At 34.3% G+C, this 21,934-nt stretch overlaps 1 pseudogene; it reads left to right on the forward strand.

Annotated features, from left to right (window-relative positions):
* The window catches only part of LOC127230911 (GTP-binding protein 10-like), a 47,146-nt pseudogene that overhangs the window by 10,904 nt on the left and 14,308 nt on the right, over window positions 1-21,934 (forward strand).

Raw genomic sequence — 21,934 nt, forward strand, 5'->3', positions numbered from 1 at the left:
CCGTAAATTTCATCCTTCCTATGAAGTTCTTGCATACATGCCTGCTTCTTAATCCCCAGACACCACTGAGACCCCTCTCTCTCACACCATTTCCACTCCTGGCCAATTATGAATTAGCCAACTTCTGACAGGGTTTAAAGCAGAACTTCCATCAATGTTATGAGTCACGGCTACTCTCTGTGTGGGAGTAAACACCTAAGCTGCTTCAACTTCCTAGCTATTGGTAAGATGCAGCAATGAATATGGGTATGGAAGCATGTAGGAATATACATATACAACCCCTTTGTTTATGTTCCGGAATTTATGCAAAGCTTACACATGGCACAGCTAGGTCACAGGGAAATTCTGCTCTTGTGTTTCTAAGAGACTGCCCAAATTATCGCCGTCGCTGGCACAAGGCTCATACTGTTATTGACACTGAGTTAGGTTTCATCATTCTGGGCACCAGCATGATGTTTTTATAAAAAAAGATAATTCTATGAATAATTATGGCAAGATCTAACATACTTACTAACATAATGGTTGTGACGGTAGAAATGTGTTTAAATAGCTGTGAAGGGTTTTCAATTTACTAAATTATCCAAACTTTGCAGAACATTATGTTTGACCCTGAAACGTCCCCGGAGTTGCATGTTTTCAAGCATTAGCATGCACAGGATCATTGTTTTTAGAAGTTTTGAGAAACCGAAGAGGCACAATTTAGCTGCCTTCAGGTGGCACCCGGGGCAGCTTCCTGAGGAGCGCTGCTCCTGGTGTCATTGTATCTGTTCCCTTTGTTTGTCCTTATGTTCTACTTGAGTGCATTGGGGCAGGGATCTGCATAGGAAACCCCTTCAAACAAGGAGCCAATGCAAACTCTTCCCTAGCCCCCTTATGCTAAATTTTGTATTTCCCTAATAGTGACACATTGCAAAACATCTCTGGATGTCTCAAATTTCCTTTAATCTACTTCATTTGAGATAGTGAGTTGCTTAGAGATGAATTATTTACCAAAACACAAGGATGAAGAATGCCTGGAATCTTTCCTTTTAGATGTTGCATATTGCTTCCTATGATTTAAAAAGATCCTTATTAAGTAAAAGAGCAAGTACTAAACATTTTGTTACATGAACAATGCACTAATTATCTTAAACTATGGAATTTAATTGCCTAATGTAATTAAAGGAATTTATTAATTTGACCAAACAGTAGTTTTGTAATTAGTGGCAAATCAGATATTTAATATGTAATTACATGACAATATTAAATTCATTTATCAAAGCCTGTTCTTTTTTAAAATAACCTATGAATGTTGCTTAATCAGCTCACTGTGTAATGGGAAATAAAACTTCAATAATTGGCATCCACAGAGATTTTTTTAAATTAGATCACATGTTGTTAAAATCTATGTATTGAGATTTAGAAGAAATTATTAGGGAATAACAGATCATCATACTAAGTTAATACCTATAGTTTATAGTTACGAATTTACCCACACAACAAATCAGGTGGTGAGGTGAGTCAACTCTGATTAGATGATGTCCACTTAGTGTCACATCTAGCTTTCATGTAAAATCTGTGACTTACAACAGAGGAGAGGGAAACAGAACCCAGATACGACTGGCTGAGCCTATGAACACAAGAACAAAAAAAATTGAACTTAATTGAGTCTTAGTGGGCTCTGCCAATTTTCTTTGTGCTCATCAAATATCATTCTTCATTACAAAAATATGGAATGTGCATATTACACCACAAGGGAGAAAAAATAAAGTATCAACAATTGGCAGTATGGTCCAAGAACCATAGGAATTCCTAACAGCTCTACTATTATAGAAGAATAGTGGTTTTCTTAGTTTAATATATCCATGAACTAAAGTGCTCCCAAACTACATCTCATTCAGTTGTTCTTCTGGAATATTATAAAAGGATAATTTCATACTAAAGCTGCATTAGAATGCAGAGGTGAAGCTTCTCAGGAATTCCTTTGAATTATTCTGTTCTTGTTGGGTAAGCATAGGTCACCTCTCCTGCAACAGTAGAATGTGCTTTAATTGGGGCTGTTGCTGTTTGAGCATAAGAGCATTTTTTTTTTTGACACTGTTTTTCATAGAGACAGTCAGTATTTTTTTCATTGTGATAGATATGTGGCCCAGATAACATAGTTTAATTTTTAATGAGTTTTTTAAAAATGAACCAATATATCCTTTGAATATATTCTCCGTATAACTAGGGTATTTTTTACTGTTAGTTCCTTATGCATGTATGCCCTATGCTCATGTATCAATGTATCTGTTGTCATGCATATTAAATGTGTATCAGTTCTTTGTATCTTGTCCCTGCATTCATATCTCTCTCCTTTTTCTCTGTTTAAAATGCAAACTTTTTTTTTCCTCTGAGAGTTCATAGTCACAGATATTCATGTTCTTTTCTTTTCCGGTTTAGTTTTTCTTACTCTGAAGTTCTCTCTTTTGGTGGTGGAATCAGGAGATGATGAAACCCATTCAAGATTGATACTTTCCAACCTAGGTTGTCTGCATTAGTCTCTCTCTAGGTTACTAGAGCTAACACTATCCTTTAAAGGAAACACAGTGCAACATGGATCACTGAATTTAAGCAGGTCTTTTCACTTCTGATTGATGATACTGATATTGTGGAAGATTCCAGAGACCCATGTTATCCCTTTTCCAGAGTAGCTAGCGTGAATGAAGATATGGCTATTTACTCAAATATCCAATAAAATTAAAGGTTCATGTCTTCTTCTGTTCCAATACAGAGAATCTTAGTAATCACGATGTTCTTATCAATGTACCTCCATTTTAACTCTGGAAACTATTCACCTTATCCATCTTCTTGCCATATTAGGGCACGTTCTGAACTCTGCACTCAACTCTTCAGTAAATATGAAACTTGCTGCTCCTCATAATTATTCTTATTAAACAAATAAATACATTCAAATTTTCATTATGTGTTTATGTTCCAGTACTCTATTCCTTATAAAGCTTCCAATTATGATTTATTGATCATAAAGAATGACTTTTCTATCTCTTTTCTTTCTTCTGTATTAGACACTATTCTATATCTCTAACTATATTTTTCTTATCTTCTTATACATCTCCTTAATATAAATTTGCAAATCACTGAGAATCACAGCCACATTTTATTTTTCCTTTCATCACTAGTCCTTAGTATGTTATCAAGGACACCAATTGCATGCAATAATTCTTGCTGAAGGGTTATATTAAAGTACATTTTAGATAACTATTTTTTACTTCCAAACAGTCACTCAAGCCATTCATGTAACAATACAAACTCTGTAACTCAATGTTTTCTTTTTTTACAAGCATCATTTCTATGCACGGCATACATGCTTTTCCAGTTCAGAGGGAAGGTACAGGTATCTCTGAATTTCAGGAATACTTTGAAGTACATATTACAACCCATATTAGAAGATATCCTTAGTAATTTGCAATGAATTTCTACTGTAATAAATACTTCATAGTAGAATCTGCTAAAGTAGCAGAGATGATTGATTTTATTTATAATTCACCTTGTTTTTTTTTTTTTTTTTTTGAAGAAATCTTCCAATACGTGGACAGAAAACGTTAGTAGTCCTTTCTACCTTCTTCAAAAACATTATCATTATACTTTAGAAAGTAGTGAGATGTGGATAACAAAGATAGAGACCTCAGTACAAACAAGGCATTTCAGAAACATGTATAATGCTAGGGAATCACCCCAGAGGATGAAAGTATCATGGTCAATTTTGTAGAAATTCTGATGCCTTCCTTGCCATCCAAACACACCACGCAGAGGATGCTATTCTTATTTTTGCCAAAATTTGTCTAGTAAAAAACCTAGCAATATTAAAATATAATTTTATGTTAATTTTTATAGAGAATGGGGCTGAAGTCTTAAGTTTATCTTCATGTGTATGGATACCAAAGCAATGCTTGTTGCAAAATTTGTATCTTTTCTACTGCATTTTTCAAACTTGAGAAGCTGTCGAGCAACAATTGAGTTCTTGCTGCTGAATGACCCTCTTCTCCACCAATCTGATGTGGTTATGATGACTTAAGTTTCATAGACGCCTTAATATTATCTAGAGTAGTTCCTATCATTGTACTCTTATTTTTCATGACTATTTTACTTATTTTATGGCCTGTGGCTTTCCACATAAATTATGGAATGAACTTCTCTGTATTTACACAAACCTTCTGAGGACATTGGTAGGGATTGCATGCATTAATAGTGTAAATCTGTAGGGTTGTGATTGACATACTTATTATAGTGAGAGTCAATCAATGATTAAGATGCACGTATCCATTTATTTAGACCATATTTTTATTACTTCCAGGAGCATTATATAGTTTTCAGCTTTCAATCACATTCTATAAATATTTTATGCTATTAAAAATTCTTATTTAAGAGAATGAAATACTAGTTTTAATATCTTTTTCTAAGATTATTATCTTACTCCTAACTTAAAAATGTAATTGTTAATTGTGAACAGATTTTGCAATTTATAACTTTAAAAATCCATGTATTAGTCCTAGGGGGTGTTTTCTAGGGAATGGAATTTCAATGTAGACTATCGTGTTCTTTTTTTTCCAAAACAGTTTTGGTATTCTTTTCTAATCTACCATTGTTAATTTCAGTTTTATAGATATGAATAAGTAAATAAATAATCTAAAGACAGTAGATGTCTTTTTTTATTACTGTTCTTGGGGAAAGAAGTTTTATCTTTATCTTCAAAATAATATTAGTTGAGGTTTTTTTATTATTTTATTAAATTCATTTTCTTAAATGGAAATAACTATGATTCCAGTCTGACAGCTTGGAAACCAGCATTGGACCAACCCATTTTCAACTTCCCAAAGACTTTTTTTTATGCTCAGGTGCTGCAATCTGCAGAGGATAATTAAATCACATGGTTTTATTTTTTTGTTTGTATGTTTGTTTGTTTTGCTTCTTTAGGATATTCATATGGAGAATTACATTGTGTGATTTTTTTTTATTGAATAAGCATTATGTTCCTTTGAAGATGTTTTTCTTTTTTACACACTAATGGCTTCTGTTTGCTACTATTATGGAGGAAATTTTACATCTAATTCAATGAGAGATATTGGTCTGTATTTACTATGCTGCTTTTTGTGGTTCCAGGGTGATGGTGTTACTGGAATGAATAGGGAGAATTGCCCATTCTCTTGTTTTCTGAAAGAAAATACATGCAATTACCACAAATTCTTGAAGGCTGAGATTATTTATGAGATTTTAAGTTACAGATTGAACTCATTAATGTTTACCTGGCAATTCACCTTGCTTTTTTGATCTGTACTGAGGTCTGGTAGGATGCGGTCTATTTAGGTTCCTACTTGTATGTGTATGTGTGGTGTTGGAGGGGTTTGTGGGGGCATAGTTGTGCCTATATATGTATTCCCGTGTGGGTGGAGGTCTCAGGATACCCCCCTTTTGCTTCCTTAGGTGACTCCCATTTTTTTGATACAGGATCTAGAAATTGCTGAGAGCTCTTCATATGCTGTGTCAGTGAGCTCAATTTTCTGTCCCACGAGGCATAGTTTTTCTATGTAGATTCTGATGACCACATTCAGGTCCTCATGCTTGTGTAGCAAAAAAAGCTTACTGGCTGAGCTCTCTTTCCATACCTTGATTTCCAAGCTTTCACAAGGTTAAAAACCAAGCTGTTTCTAGTGATCTTTCATTATCTTTATGTCTCTTCAGAATTTGTGTTTGTATTCTCCATTTCGTCCATGAGCATGAAAATGTGTGCCTTTTTATTTTTGTCTGTCTAGATATGGGCCTGGAAATTTCAATTCATTTTTGAGAAAATAGCTCTTTAGTCTCCTTTCTTGTTTTCCTATATAATGGTTTTATGATTTTTGCCCTTTATAGTGATTATCGCCTTTTCTTTCCTTTGAATTTATTTGAGCATCATATTCTAGGGTGGTTTTAGGGTGATACTTATATTAATGAACTAAAACTTTTCCATACTTGGTTGGAGATATACCTCATGCACAAACCTGGGGTTATATTGCATGTCTATGAGCCTAGCACTCAGGATATGGAGGGGAGATGATCAGAAGCTCAAGAATATTTGGTTTACAGGAAATTTCAGAAGAGTGTAATCTTTATGAAATCCCATCTGCAAAACACCAAAATCCATCTCCTAATGATGTAGTTATACCCCTATATCAGTCAGTCCTTCAGCCCAGAGCAGAGAAATATGTTTTTCAGTAGATGGAGTTAACCACAAGTCCCACATCTGATCAAGGTACAGAGAGTAATTGACTGCAGAATTCACAGTTTTGAATCAGACATCAGTCACACATTGTGATGGTTGGTTTTTATTGACTTGACACAACTCTAGACACATCTTGGAAATGAGAATCTTAATAGAGAAACTTCCACCATATATTGGCCTATAGGGCATTATCTTGATTATGTTATATATTGCAGGGTCCAGGCCACTCATAGTGGTACCAAGAATATCTACCATGACTTCCTTGTATTATGAACAGTGATGTAAAAGTGTAATCAAATAAATCCCTCCTCCCCAAGTTGCTCTTCAGCACAATATTTTGTAACAGCAATAGGAACCCTGAGATACACCATCTCCTTTCACACTCAGAGATCATCCAGAAGAGGGGACAGAAAGAGCATACGAAGCATAGGCTTTGAATGGTTACACAGGATACACAGCAGGAGAGCTGCACATATGAATTATAGCAGCCCAGAGAGCATGCATGAGACCTGTGCAGGTTTTAGTCTGACAAAATTCAAATATAGTGAATGGACGTAGGCAGAGAATCATTCCCTATTTAAGGAACTATTGGTGGTTGGTTGCTGAAGGGAGGCTGAGAGCTGGTTTTCTTCACAGTTACAACCCCTTGTATGTAGAGCACCCGCAAATGAGAATCATCCATCCAAGAATATATGGGCATCACAAACTATAATTGATGAAGGACACAAAATTGGTGGGAGAGAAATGGGTATGGATCTGGAGGAGTGGTTACTATCAAAATCCATTATAGGGAGTTCTCAAAGAATGAATAAAAATATGGAAAACAAGAGGTACACAAACAATTCCCTCTTACTAATACAAACATTGATTTGAATTTCTATCATTGAAATACTTTAGAAACACTCCACATTTTGTTTTCATTTTCACTTTTCTTTTAGTTTTGTGTGTTAGCTTCTTTGGTATTTCTTTTGTACATGGATTTATTTAGATACATACTGTTTAATTACCTCACACTTAGTAATCACTAGTGTATATGCTCCTCATATTGTTTGATTCCTTTATTTCCAAGTGAAACTACCCTACTTCTTATGAATTACATTAATTTTTGTTGTAACCATTCCATGGTCAGGAATATGGTTTTTCTTTGGGAGTTTTTCACGTATGCTTGGAATATGTGGGCTATGTATATTCCTATTGAGTAGGAGGGTGAGCTAATATGAGATTAGAATTTGCTAATCTTGTACATTTTTTTTTAACTTTTGAAATTTTTTTTTTATTTTTGTTTAGAGGTGCTATCCATTGATGGGGGAAAGATGTTTAAATTCTTAGTTACAATTGTAATATTTTTCAGTCACAATATATTTTGTTTATTTAAGCACTTTATTGTTTCAGGACATATTGAAGATCATTATTCTAATGGATAATGCATTCCCTTTGTCTTCACCTAATAATGATTTATTTGTCTATAATTAACTGACCTTTGGATTATATATTAATGGTCATACTGAAACTCCTCTATTATAGTTTCTTTTCTTTATGTTTGTATATGGTCCAGGTCACCAGACACAGAACTGCATTATTTCTAGGCAACTTGACCTATCACTGAGCTATGCCACGATCCCTTTTGTTTTATTCACATTAATGTACATATAGTTTATCTTTTCCTAATCTTTAATTTTCAAACAACAAAAATGACTACATTTGTGTTGAGCTCATTCAGAATTGTACACTACTGTATATACAATAGTACAATTATATCACAGAATTCTCCCAAAGAAACAGGAAGTTAGAATCATTATGGTTCAATACTTAATGCATTGTCGATTATTCCTTTTACAAATCAAGTTAATAATTAACTTTGAAATCTGAGACACAAAATTTTCCTCATTGGTCCATAACCTAAGACATGACTTCTTATCATCTATCAGTCAGGTTACAGATTTCCAGCCATTGAAACCTACCTAATAGACCCTTTTGGAATGTCAGAAATGAAGAAGGAAATAAATAAATCCAATCTACTGTAACTTGAGCCTTTATGTAAGCATTATTAGAACAAAAGCCAATTGCTTTCTTGTGAACTTTTTCCAAAAAGGATCTGAGAGTTCAGTTAAGTTGGGTACATATGAATTGTGGAATTGGTTTTAAACCAACCAAGCTCAATCTGTATTCCTAATATACTTCTGCGTGTGGGGTCTGCCTACAGAATGGTATACGTATGGGGATCATTCTGTTAAAGATAAATATCTCTTCAGCTAGGGATGTAGGGATAGTTTTACTTTCTTTTTCATTTTATTTATATATTCTTCTTTCCTACAATACAGCCTCACCACAGCCTTCTCAACATCCACTCCTTGCAATTCTTTCCTTATACTCTCCCTCTCCCCAAGATCTACTCTTTTCCTGTTTCACTTCAGAAAATAGCAGGCCTTCCAGTGATATCAACCCAACTAAGAATAACAAGATGTAATCAGACTGGGCATAAACCCTCATGTCAATGTTGGACGGGGCAACCCACTAGGGTCAGAGATACCCCAAATTCCACTGTTAGGAGTCCATACAGCATATATGCAGAGGGTCTAGCATAGACCCACACAGGCTTTAGGATCGCCGATGCAGTTGTGTGAGTCCCTAGGACTTCTAGCTGCCCTACCCTTTCCACAAACTTAAGCCTGTACTTGTCTTCTGCAAGCTGTCACAGCTACTTTGAATCTAAAACATATGTTGTGCCTTTTTCAGAACACAGTTTTGCTTATGTTCTTCACCACCTCTGCTTTTGCACTCTTTCTGCCATTTCTTCCACATGAGGATCCACAGAGCCTTGAGAGGAAAGAGTGTAGTGTAGAGTTCCCATTTAAGGTTGGACATTCTTCAGTGTCTTACACATGAACTTTGAGCTTCTGTGGATCTCTGTGTTAATCAACATCTACTGCAAATAAATCTTCTCAGAAGAGGCTTGAGACATGCATTCATCTATGGATATAATACGTTATTATGAGTTGGTTTAATTCCAGGTTCATTTTGCAGAATAATAATAATAATAATAATGATAATAGGTTGAACTTGAACCTCTATATCCAAAGCGATAGAGCTAATATAGCTCTGGGTTTAGTGTTCTCTGCCAAACATACTTAGTTTTAAAATCATGACCGAAGTATGTCTTCAAAAATATAAATACAAGTCTGGTACATGGTAGTCATTAGGATATAAACAATGGCTAATAAAGATAAGTAAAAGAAAAGAAATTCTTAGTAAATTGCTGTATTATTGATCATTTCATTTGGCTGATGTTGGTCATTTGGTCACAGATTTAGGGACATAAAATGACAGTGTTTGATGAAAACAGTAGATTTTTTCATAGACTACAGTGTGTTTACAGGTAGAAACATAAATCCGATATGGTGGCATGTACAAATAATCCCAGCACACAGAGTATGAGACAGAAGAATCACTTTTAGTTACATACAATCTTAACAACATAGGAATATCTAGGTCAAACCAGGCTAAATAATAAGATCTTGGGTCTGTTTCAAAGGAAAAAATCAGAGCAATTCAAGATAAACTAATTAAAATTTTCTAAATGCCAATATATAAAGATTTTTACTCTTTAAAGAAAGAATTTATTTATTCTTCTAGAAGGAAATCTAATACTATGATAGATACCACATGAGGTAAACAATTTAAAAATGAATTATAAGTAAACTATAGATTATTCTCATTTCATAAAACTTGGCTTCTGACAATAATAGTAAATAATGTCGAGGTGTGCTTGAAATTGAAAACTGGAGATGATAAATGATTCATTTCTTAAGTAGAATTCTGTTAGTTCAACAGTTAAATTTATAAGCAAATATCTTAGGAGTATCTTGTGACCATTATTTATCATAGTGACAAGTTCTGACAAAGGCTTTTAGGCTAGGAAATATGATATGACTTTGACAATATGCAATTTATTTAGAAACTATTTCCAGAGAAAATAAGGAGAGTGTTTATAGAGGAGATCTTATATGACAACAATATATCTTAAAATATTTGATTTACAGCAATTTTCTCCTGATTTCAAATATGTTAATTTTACCCTAGTGCTTAGTTTTAAAAATTATCAGCCTTTCCTGTGCTTACAAAGCTCAAAGGTAGCTATCTATGTGAAACTGAACCTGGGATGCATCAGAAAATGCTATTTATTAAGCAAACAAAATGGTTATCCGCAAAGTATGCTAGAAACAAATTCATAATATCATATTGAGATTTTATTTCCTTGTTTTGACATGAAAACTGAATGGAAAAGTCATACTTGTAGAGTGTCATGAAATATTCTGAATAAGAATGGATAAATAAATCAACAAGTGATTAACTAAAAATAATATTACTTAAATGACCTGAAATATATTTGATGAAAAAAAAACTGTGATAGTTTAACATGTAAATTAATATTATTTCTTTTAAATATGAGCACAATGCTTTTTTCTTTTAATGGATTAGAACCAGCTTGCATCTCAATGGTATTAAACAGTTCAAATCTGCTAAGTCATTAGTTAGTGTAGTGATTTTGATTTTCCTCTTTCTCAGAAAAATTTTACACTGTGAAGAAATTGGAGAGAAATTACCAACAATTATTCACTTTCTAAACATCAGAGTAATGCAGTAGTGTGTAAATGTACCACATTTTAGGGGAAAAAATCTCAAACTGTTATAGGAAAAGACTTTACAACACGAATAGCTGTAGCACTCAACTTTATATGAAAAAAAAATACAAAAAAAACCCAAGATAGCCAAAACAATTCTGTACAATAAAGAATCATCTGAGGGCATCACCATCCCTGACTTCAAGCTCTACTATAAAGTTATAGTAATGAAAACAGCTTGGTATTAGCATAAAAATAGACAGGTGGACCAATGGAATTGAATCAATGACACTGATATCAACCCACACACCTATGAATGCCTATGTTTTGACAAAGAAGCCAAAAATGTAAAGTGGAAAAAAGAAAATATATTCAAAAACTGGTATAATTGGTTGTTAGCATGTAGAAGAATGCATATAGATCCATATCTACCACCATGCACAAAACTCAAATCCAAATGGATCAACAACCTCAATATAAATCCCTCCACACTGAACCTCATAGAAGAGAAAGTAGGAAATAATTTGAATACATAGTCACAGGAGACCATTTTCTGAATAGACCACAAGTAGCACAGACCCTGAGGGCAGCAACAATTAATAAATGGAACCTCCTGAACTGAGACTCTCCTGTAAAGCAAAGTACACAGTGAACAAGACAAAACGGCTCCCTACAAAATGGGAAAAGATGTTCAGCAACTTCACATCTTACAGGACTGATGTCCAAAGTAAAAAAAAAAACTCAAGAAACTAGAAAACAAACAACCAAATAATCCAATTAAAAATGGGGTACAGATCTAAATAGAGAATTCTCAACAGAACAATATTAAATGGCAGAAAGGTAGTTATAGTATGTTGGTTATATTTTAGTTATATATGGTGTGTGTGTGTGTGTGTGTGTGTGTGTGTGTGTGTGTGTGTGTTTTGTGAGTATGTGTGTGTGCTTGTGTGTATTTCTTTTGCTCCCATCTTACCTCCCACTGAGCTTTCCTTAGTCCTGATGAACGGAACTCAGCAGCATATTTGTTACTAGGTTTCTTTTGCTGTCTGGAAGTTTTTGAGGAATGCAACACCTTAATTTATACACTGCAACTATTATTACAGTACACATAATGTTTCTGAAAATGTTTCCAAATATATGATATCATGTTTTATATGCAAAACCCGTCAGCCAGACTTCCGAATTACTGGATTAGAGGGGTGAGCCACCACACCCCCAAATTTTTTTTTTAAGTAAAAGAAGAATTTTAGCATGTATGTTTTCCTTGTTAGACATAGAATACATCTCTTTTTATATTTAGACAGATTTGTGTATGTAAGTTACTATTTTAATTTTAATCGTCCACTCCTTATTAATTTTTTAGATACCTATGGATTTTTGAACAAAATACATGATTGGCAAAAGATTTCATGAAAATAGTCAATATAGAAATTGGAAGAATATCGGGGCATTGGAAGGAACCTGCTATACAGTGTGGCTGTTGCTCTGCCAGCTTCCCTGCAGCTGCGAAACAGGCATTCCATCATGCCTCAGCCTGCAGGAAGCAGGCAAGAGAATCAACAACCACTCTTACATGTAAGGAACTTTATCATTCAAACACATCTCTCAAATACTTCACAAAACCCTACAATGACTGCAAGAAAGGACTATCAAACCAAGCAAGCTTCTGAGAGCTAAGTAGGGGGAATAGCAATCTTTGTGGATTTGATTGAAGACAGCAGAACATAAATAGTCCAGGTATGTGGTCCCACCACAGGAGACACATTCAGTGATCGCTCCCGGAGATCTGTGAGCAGATACAGTGCACAGGACAGAGAAACCTCTTCCCAGACTTTATTTTGTATTTTTTCTCCTTAAAGGTCACAGATAAAGAATGAAGTGAATCCATTAGAAGGGTTTATGACTATGGGGAAATAAACAAATGTTGCCTTTATCTTTTCATTACAGTGATAAAAACCAGCTTAACAAGCTATCTTCTTATATGTTACTTCACAACTTATTATTTTCCACTGGTGACAAAATAAAAATTTTGATTTTTCAGTTTGCTGTGCTTAAGACTTCTTCTCAGTCTGGATATTAACATGTGTTAGGGGGCAAAGGAGACTACTTCATTATAAGATGTTTGAATGTTTTGTTGGTCATCCCTATTGATGTAGAGCAAGATATTTAGCATTATGTCCAAATGTCACAAATGACTTCATTACTCTGGTTTGGGCTTTTCTGCTGGAAGAGCTATCATACCTTGTTGAAAAATCACTATTTAATTATCACAGAACATCCTTAATAAGAGTTTCTATCATTCCACTTAAAATGATACTTAGAGGTATGACCTCCCTTGTGTTGCCTTGACTGGACATTAAGAATACGATGGCTCAGCATATAGCACTTAGTGAAGAAATATATATAGAGAGAGTAAAGTACATAAAATTCCTTAAAGAATTTTATGAGTTAAACATACAAAAACAAAGAATCTAGAAAAATAGTTGATAGGAAATAGTTAATAGTTAAATAGGAAAACTAGTCAATACAAATAATAAGGAATTCAGTAAAAAGTATTAAATAGGAAAAAACTAGTTCTAAAGATGAAGGATTTCTTTCATAGATAGGCAACAAGAAGGAAAGTCAATGTATGGTCATGATGAAGCTAAATATAGGCTGGATTTATCATTTCTTGGTTCCTATGCATAAACACCATATTGTCCTGAAGAAAGAGCACTGGAACCTCCAAAATTAAGTAATTTTCAATAGACATATATTGGTCATATGCATGCTATTAGAGATTACAAAAGTACAGTGTTGTAGGTATATTAACCTCTTTAATAATGGAATTCACATCACAACTCACTATGGTGCCATTCCAATCATTTTATCAAGATTATAGAATATAGTCCAGAGGGAAGTATTATAAGTTTAATGTGAGATTCCAAGTCACAAAAAAATATAGAACTGTATGTCTCCAGTGACATATTAATTTCTCTGGTTCTTTCAGGGAACATGAACAAAAATGAATCAGTACACATTTTCTCTTGTAAAACTGTAAAACACAATGAAATACAAGGATCTTACTGTGAAATTGCATTTCCAGGATGAAATTATCACCAGAAATTCCTTGCTTTCCTCCAGATCTATTTTCCTGATCCGGGGATGAGTGACTCTTCATGGTGTGGGAATTTGGCATGCAGGATGAGTGCTTGAGAAGTTGTTTCTTGCAGAATGGATACTCTGCTAGATTGCTGTTTTTATTCTAGCCTTTAGGCAGGTGAATTCAACTACTCTAGTTTGTATTTCCTATTTCAATTCTTCATGTGATGTATGTATAACCATAGCATTAAAACAATGCAGGAAGCTCTGTGGTATTTGCAATGAATTTCTTTTATTTTCATTTTCACTTTCATACCTTTATAGCATCCATAAACAATGCAAACTCTCTTAGGATAGATAAAACCACCAAGCACATCTTTAGACCTTTAGTTGCTATTAAGTGATTCATTTATTTGCATCCTTTTTTCACTTTAAATAAGTTCATATATATATATGTTCATATATATATATATATATATATATATATATATATATATATAGTATTTTTATTTCAAAAATTATCTTAGGTACCTGTTTGTCATGAATTATTCTATCACTATGTACATTCATGTCCTGAAGACAAAGCTCTGGGCCCTCATTATAGTGATGTTACTTCTTACAAAGATACATAAAACATGGCTTTGTTCTACTTGGCATGCATATCTACTATTTTTACTGAAGGACAAAAAAGGAAAAGTAAAAACTTATATTTATTAAATGACCAAATGTACCAGAAACACTGCTCTGTGTATTGGATATGTATGAACAATCAGGCAGATACTAAAGCCTACACAGCAATATCTTATTCTTTGTTAGTGAACTATTTGTACTTGTAAACATCATACATCATTTATTTTTGAGACAGCCTGAAAGTCTTAGCCAATTCTGGCTTGTAATGAATCAGGGTAATTTAATAGCATTGGTAAAAAAATACCAGTGCCTGTCCTTTGAGTTTGCATTGGTGCATTATCTAATACACCCACCACTGCTTTGTGTCTGGACAGAATGAAGGAAGACTAGGGATTGTTGTCTATCTGGAAGACACAATAATTATTTGCTTGATTTTCTAAGTTATTGTGTTTTCTGAACTGATGTCATTAACATCATGATTAAAGTGGACAGAACAGAGGAATTCATACAGTGTGAAAACAACCATCAAGGAAAAAAAATTAAATGGAAGTTAAAAGAATCAAACTTTATGTAAGGAAATAGAATGACAGACGTACAAAGGAAGGAATAATCAACCTCGTGGAAAATTCATAAAAGAGTTCTCAGAGGTGATGGTACCAGGGTCTAGCATAAAAATGGGAATGCATTTTGGTGCGAAGGAAAAGATACTGGGATGCATGGATGAGGGCCTGGGGAGCAGAGACCTAAGCCTGCTACAAATAACAAAACGACACGTCAAAGAGAAGCATTTATGACCTATAAAACCTTTTAATAGGCTGAGTTGTGAGTAAAGGAAAAAATCCTTTTGCTGGTCTATGTTGCAGTGCACATATATGTGTGTGTGTGTGTGTGTGTGTGTGTGTGTGTATTCACAGTCTAATATTGACTAGATTTTAACTGTACAGAGCAAATTTTAAGGGTACAAAACTACACAGATTTGAAATCATAGATACAAAAGAGTGATGATAATCTAACAAGGATATGCTTTCCTTCTAAGATATTTCTCTATCGGAAACTTGTAAAACTTTCTTTTAGCCATCAGAGAAATGCAAATCCAAACATACTTACACCTGTCAAATGGCCATCAAAAGACTAATGAAAACTTATGCTAGAGAGGAAGTAAAGGAAACACTCCTCCATTGCTTTTGGCAGTGCAAACTTGTACAGCCATTTTGGAAATCAGTATGGCAGCTGCTCAGAAACTTGGGAATCAATTTACCTCAAATTCCAGCAATACCACTCTTGGGCATTACCCAAAGGATCACACCCATACCACATGCTCATTTGCTTAGCTATGTTAATAGCAGCATTATTTGTAATAGCCAGAACCAGGAAAAAGCCTAGATTCCCCTCAATTGAAGAATGGATAAAGAAAATGTGGTTTTACACAGTGCAGTACTACTCAGCAGTAAAATACAATGGCATCTTGAAATTGGCAGGCAAATAGATAAAACTAGAAAAGCCCATCCGGAGTGAGGTATAACCTAAACACAGAAAGACATTTACCATATCTCCTCATTCATAAGTAGATATTGGACACAAAGCAAAGGATAACCAGCCTACAGACCACAACCACAGCGAAGTCAGGAAACAGAGGACACTAAATGAGACATACAAGGAACCCCCTCCCCGAGAAGGGGAGTCACAAAATGTCTGTAGATTTCTGTAAATGAGAAGCATGTGTAGCGATATGAGCTATGAGGAAGGACCGGGGAGCCCTGAAAAAACTCATATTTTTTTTGTAGGAATGTCTACTAAGAATGATACTGTCCCAGACATCGAGGAGAATCTGATGCCATTCACAGTATGTGTACTTTATGAATCAGCATATTATCCAGAATTTGGTTTGGAACAATTCATAATTAAGGAATATAGAATGTTCATTTTAACAAATTCAAACAATCTAGACTCTTATGACAAAGCACTTATAAAAAATAGAACAGAAATCGTCCCCATCCCTGAAACTGGACCTCAAAAAAATCTGATGCCTATGACTTCTGATGACATTTGTAATCATGTGGAGACAGGCAGACAGACAGTCAGACACACACACACACACACACACACACACATACACACACACACTTAAAATAAAAATATACTTTAAAATCTGCAAAAATAATGATATATTATTCTAGGAAGGGTACGTGAGAGTATATACAGTCATATTCTATCTGTAAGCTCAAGGCTATATGATCAGAGCCCCCTTCAGCGTAAATTTTGGCCTCTCCCTACTGAAAGCTCCTTCAGAGGGAGATTCTATATGTGTTAATAGAAATCTTATGTGAAACTTAAGCATGTTGTATCCACTGCTTTATCCTCCTTGTCAGTATTACCATAGCATTACTATTGTTATTTATAAATACAAAAATATTTATGATATACATATACTGCATTGCAGAAGATAGAAACATGGGAATTCATGCCTGACTAAAGGTAGAAGCCGGATTGGATTATTTTCTGAGGGGAACAAAAGGAGGCCTTGAAGGAAATCTTTCACTTTCAACATTGTTAAGAACGTAAATAATATCCTTAGCATATAACAGCTGGATGTCCCCATGCTGAGAGTGAATGCATTATGCAGCTTTGGAGTGCAAATACATGTTGATCACATATCAGACCACAACTGAGAGTTTTCCAAGAGCAGACAGCTGGAAAGAGCCCTTGGAGAAATAGGAAGTTTCCTCTGGGAGGAAACTGCTTGCAAATTGTTTGTGACAGAGGCTACACAGCATTAATATGCTTAAAGTGTGTTGCCATCTGTGTATTTGACCACCTTGTGATAAGAACAAAAGAACAAATGAACTAAATATTCTGATCATCTCGTTTCACACTATAAGAGAGAAAGGGGACGATAATCTCAGGTAAAATCAATAGTTCCAACATTTATCTGAAGCAATTCTCCACAGAAAGGAGCATAATTTAAATTCCTGCTGCGGTGTTCTGTTCCCGAGATTAATTCATTGTAAGAAATAAAAATTCTGTGACAGAAACTTTAAATGTTCCCTCTAGGGCTGTGGTTCTCAACCCGTGGGTCACAACCTCTTTAGGATCCAATGACCTATTTACAAGAGTGTCCTTAAGACCTTCAGAAAACCGAGATACTTTTACAATTCATAACAGGGCCAAAATTTCAGTTATGAAGTAGTAATGTTGGTGGTCACGAAAACAGGAGGAACTGTATTGAAGGGTTGCAGGTAGTTTGCTCATCCTAGGCAGTAGACAACAAATGCCCTCATTCACCCGTACTTCCTATTTCAATATAAAATTTTGATAATGCCTCATGCCTGTGTTGATAGTTATGTTTTCTTTTCTTTTTTTTTTCTTTTGATACACATGTCTTCAACATTCCTTTAAAAGGCTTTTAACGTATTTGCAGCAATGCAAAGAAAGGGACTTTATATTATGTCTATACCATTGAGGACGCCATTGCAACCATAAAGTGTTTTATCTCATGAGTCACACTACCCTTAGATTGCTGTTGACAGTACCTAACTGTAGTTCTGAATGAACTAGGCAGAAATAAAGAAAAATGAAGCTTATTTTCATGGGCTTGTCTGTCCCTACGTTTTATAAAATCCCACTTTTGTTTGTTCATCTTAAATTACAAGCACGTTTAGGATATTAGACATACTTAGGTATGTTAAAAGTATTTTCAAATGTATAGAACCTTGATTATTAGTAACTACTTATTACAGTGTTAACTTACTACTGTGGATGGTATAATGACCATATAGACCTGAGAATTCAGCATGATTATTTCTATTGTCTTTGGAGACAGACTTTTCCATTCAAGTTTTATTTCCCCCTCATCCTTTATCAGTCAGTTCTTAGCATTTATAGAATATGCCACATTTATGAAAGTCCTGTACCTCATTTCTGTTGTTATTCATCTTGATGAGGAAATGTCCTCTAGAATTTACATCCATTAATTAGTGATCTTATGAAAAGGCCGAGAAGGAATTATTATTACATCTATGATATTATTTTGCTCCTGGATGGCCTTTCCTTAATACTGTTTCCTACTTGTAAAATGTGTGTGTGTGTGTGTGTGTGTGTGTGTGTGTGTGTGTGTGTGTGTATACATATATATTCATTCCTTGTGCTCTTGGTATATACCACAACTTTTCATTTTGGCTTTTAAAGACAGAGTTCCCTTGTGTTACCCTGGCAGTCCTAGAACTCACTCTGTAGACCAGGCTGGCCTCAACTTCCACCTGAGTGCTGGAATTAAGACATTTGCTACCACTTTCCAGCACGTGCCACAAATCTTATACCCTAGGCTACCAAAGTGTGCTGTGAATATCTTGTCAATAGAGACAAGGAAAGGCATAGAGAGTCCAAAATTCTAATTGATAAAATATAGAATAAGATGCTCCAGTAATCTCTGCAGGAAGAAAGTATACTCTACTCATTTATGCTTCAGGTTACTATTTACCCTGCTTTGTCCATATGTTATCTACAGGTTAAACTAGGCAGAACGTTATCTCTCTATTCTTACAACGTACCCTTTTTGTGTCCCCGTTGACGAGATAGATTAAAATTAGTGATAGGATCTAGTCTTGACATGAAATAATTTGAAGGAAATTTGGGGAAGGTATATATAACTCTTAGCTTTCTAACAATGCAAGAGTAATAAAAATAATTGGAGTTTTCTGTGTTTTCATTTTGCAGCACTTAGAACACAAAACTCCTCAATAATAAAATACTATGCTGATTTCCTGTCAGCAAACAGTGTATTTGTAGCTCCCTCATGAAAATGCTTTTGAAGAAAATCTTATTGGAAAGACAGTAGTTTTGAATTTGTGATTCACATAATATCATCTTTAAATATTTAAAAGCTACCATTTTCTTAATATACCAATTTTTAACAGTTTACCAAATAAAGCCCTACAGGTCTTGTATTATTCCCACTATGAAGTCATTAAAGTCTAATTAATAAAATGTAATTGATAGATAAGTGCAAGAATTAATGCAATTGAAATAGAGTACAGTCAGTCATCATCAGATAAGAAGAATGGACGATACACTTTGAAGCTATCACAGAATATGTGAAAGTAATCTAAGGCAACATACCTTTCTTCTATGTGTGTAGATAATCTTAATTCCACCAGGAAGAAACATGCCAATATGTCCCCATGTTGCAATGAGGATGAACTCAGTCTTCTGTGTCCACTCCCTTCTTCAGCTTCTGGCCATTAACAACTATTTATGAACTTGTGAGTAGAATAGGGTTTGAAGCTAAGTAGCAGACTGTATGTCTTCATGTTGTGTCATATGGGACAGAACCCTTCATCTTAACCTCATTAACATGAAGCTCTAATTAGCTGAGATAATGGGCCCATATTGTTATAACAGAAGGTATCAAATTAAATTTAATTCCATTATTCTTTCTTATCACAGAGCCTATTTCAACAGTTTAATATTCAAGAATATATATGTATATGTGGAATATATATATATATAATAAACTAAATATTCACACTGATGGCCCAGACTAATAGTGAGTATGAGTGAACTGAGCTTATTAAGGACATTTCACCCCTTATTGCATTTAATGGTAGCTGATTATGAACTGATAGGCAAAAGAAAAGGACAAAATACACAAATAGATGAGGGAAATAGAAATTGTGACTTTGGAAATACAATTAAATAGAGAAGTTGAAATATCATATATAGTATTTATTCTTTATTTGCTGTTTTTAGGAAGCCAAAAGTATAACCTATTACCCCAAATAATTGTGTGTGTGTGTGTGTGTGTCTAGGGTGAAAAATAACTTTTGACTAAACTATGAAAATGAGGTTCATAGCTTACATTTGTATGCAGTATGGAAATATCACTGTGTGCATTTATTTATATGTGAACTCTCTTTTGAAAAAATACTAACCATGTGTCCTTTTAACTTGCAGTAACTTACTGGAATTCCATTGACTTAAAAGAATTAGTTTTATCAGAGTGGCTAATTTTGTCCGTGTAAAGAGAAATGAGTGCAAATACAGTTAAAGGAATTCAGTGTTGGTCTTTTTACTCTGTGTCTTGAGGATTATTGATTTCATTCAGGTCAAATTACTTCATTGGTGATGCATTCTAAAGTCTCTAAAGTATGTTCTGTACTATGATGCAATACACTAATTTTGAGATATTTAAAAGTGTATAAAAATGTTCTACAATTTCTTCTTTCTTTCATTTTTCTGTTTTTCTCTCTAACACTTTATTATATAATATCTTGAGAGAAAGTTTGACACTGTCTCTATTACACACACAACAGAGAATGGATCTCTGTTCCAAACTTAGAACTGAAGTGAGTGTGATAACCAATGTGTCAGTTTGGATGCTCTGAACTGGATATGGCATCGTAACAAACAGACAACCATCTTTGATAGTCTGGATATCTCCACTCTACTGTTTCTATTGACTCTTGCAATCACACTTGTTCCATAGTGATGCCCAAGCATACGCTAACAGACACCCACCTCCTGTTCACCTCCTAAGCATCTCCGAGTTTTCAAATGTGGAGATCAACAGCGCACAGACTGGATAATTATCAGAGTCCCTTGAGAGAGTTATCAAGAATAATTCTTTTAGTGTGTTACAATGAAAAGTGATTAGATTAATACACTTTTATTCTATGCTATGTAAAATATTTTATAAATTATAAGTGTAGGTAAATATACAGGAGCCATAAAGCCAGAAGTAATTTTCTAGTAGTTATGGCTTAGGTACAGAGAGGGCAGCTAGGTGTGAAGTAGAAAATGTTTACTGATTTTTATAGATTTTCTATTGTGGTAGTGAAAACCTGTCCAAATTGATTGGAATTCTTGTCATACAACTTGTTGAACAGAATGAAAAAGTATATTGGAATATACAATTTCCATTTGGTGAATTACACCCTCACAAATGTTTTTAAGAAAAATTATTTTTGTACACCTTAGTCCTTCCTTCTGTTACATAATGACAATTTCACAATATTTTAAGGAAAGTGTTAAGCATAATTTAAGAATGACAGTTACACTGATATTATCAAAAGAAGAAAATAGCTAAAGGCTGCTGGGATTAAAAAGGAATGGTGTGAATAGAGAGTCAGCAAATGTTCTACAAGATCTCATGTGGTAGTGATTTCTTCTACACAGCTACATTAGAAAGAACAGATCAATAGACAGTTCTCGTTTTAAAATTACTAGAGATGACAGAAAAACATCATATGCCAGTTTTGAAACTAAGAATTTGTTATTATTGTGTGTTATGTCTATAGAAATAGCAAACTATAATTGCTTTCCACTACATGGATTGGTCTTTAAAAATCTAAACATACTTCTGCTTTTC

The sequence above is a fragment of the Phodopus roborovskii genome, unplaced genomic scaffold, assembly GCF_943737965.1.
Source record: "Phodopus roborovskii unplaced genomic scaffold, PHOROB, whole genome shotgun sequence".
NCBI classification, from domain to species: domain Eukaryota; kingdom Metazoa; phylum Chordata; class Mammalia; order Rodentia; family Cricetidae; genus Phodopus; species Phodopus roborovskii.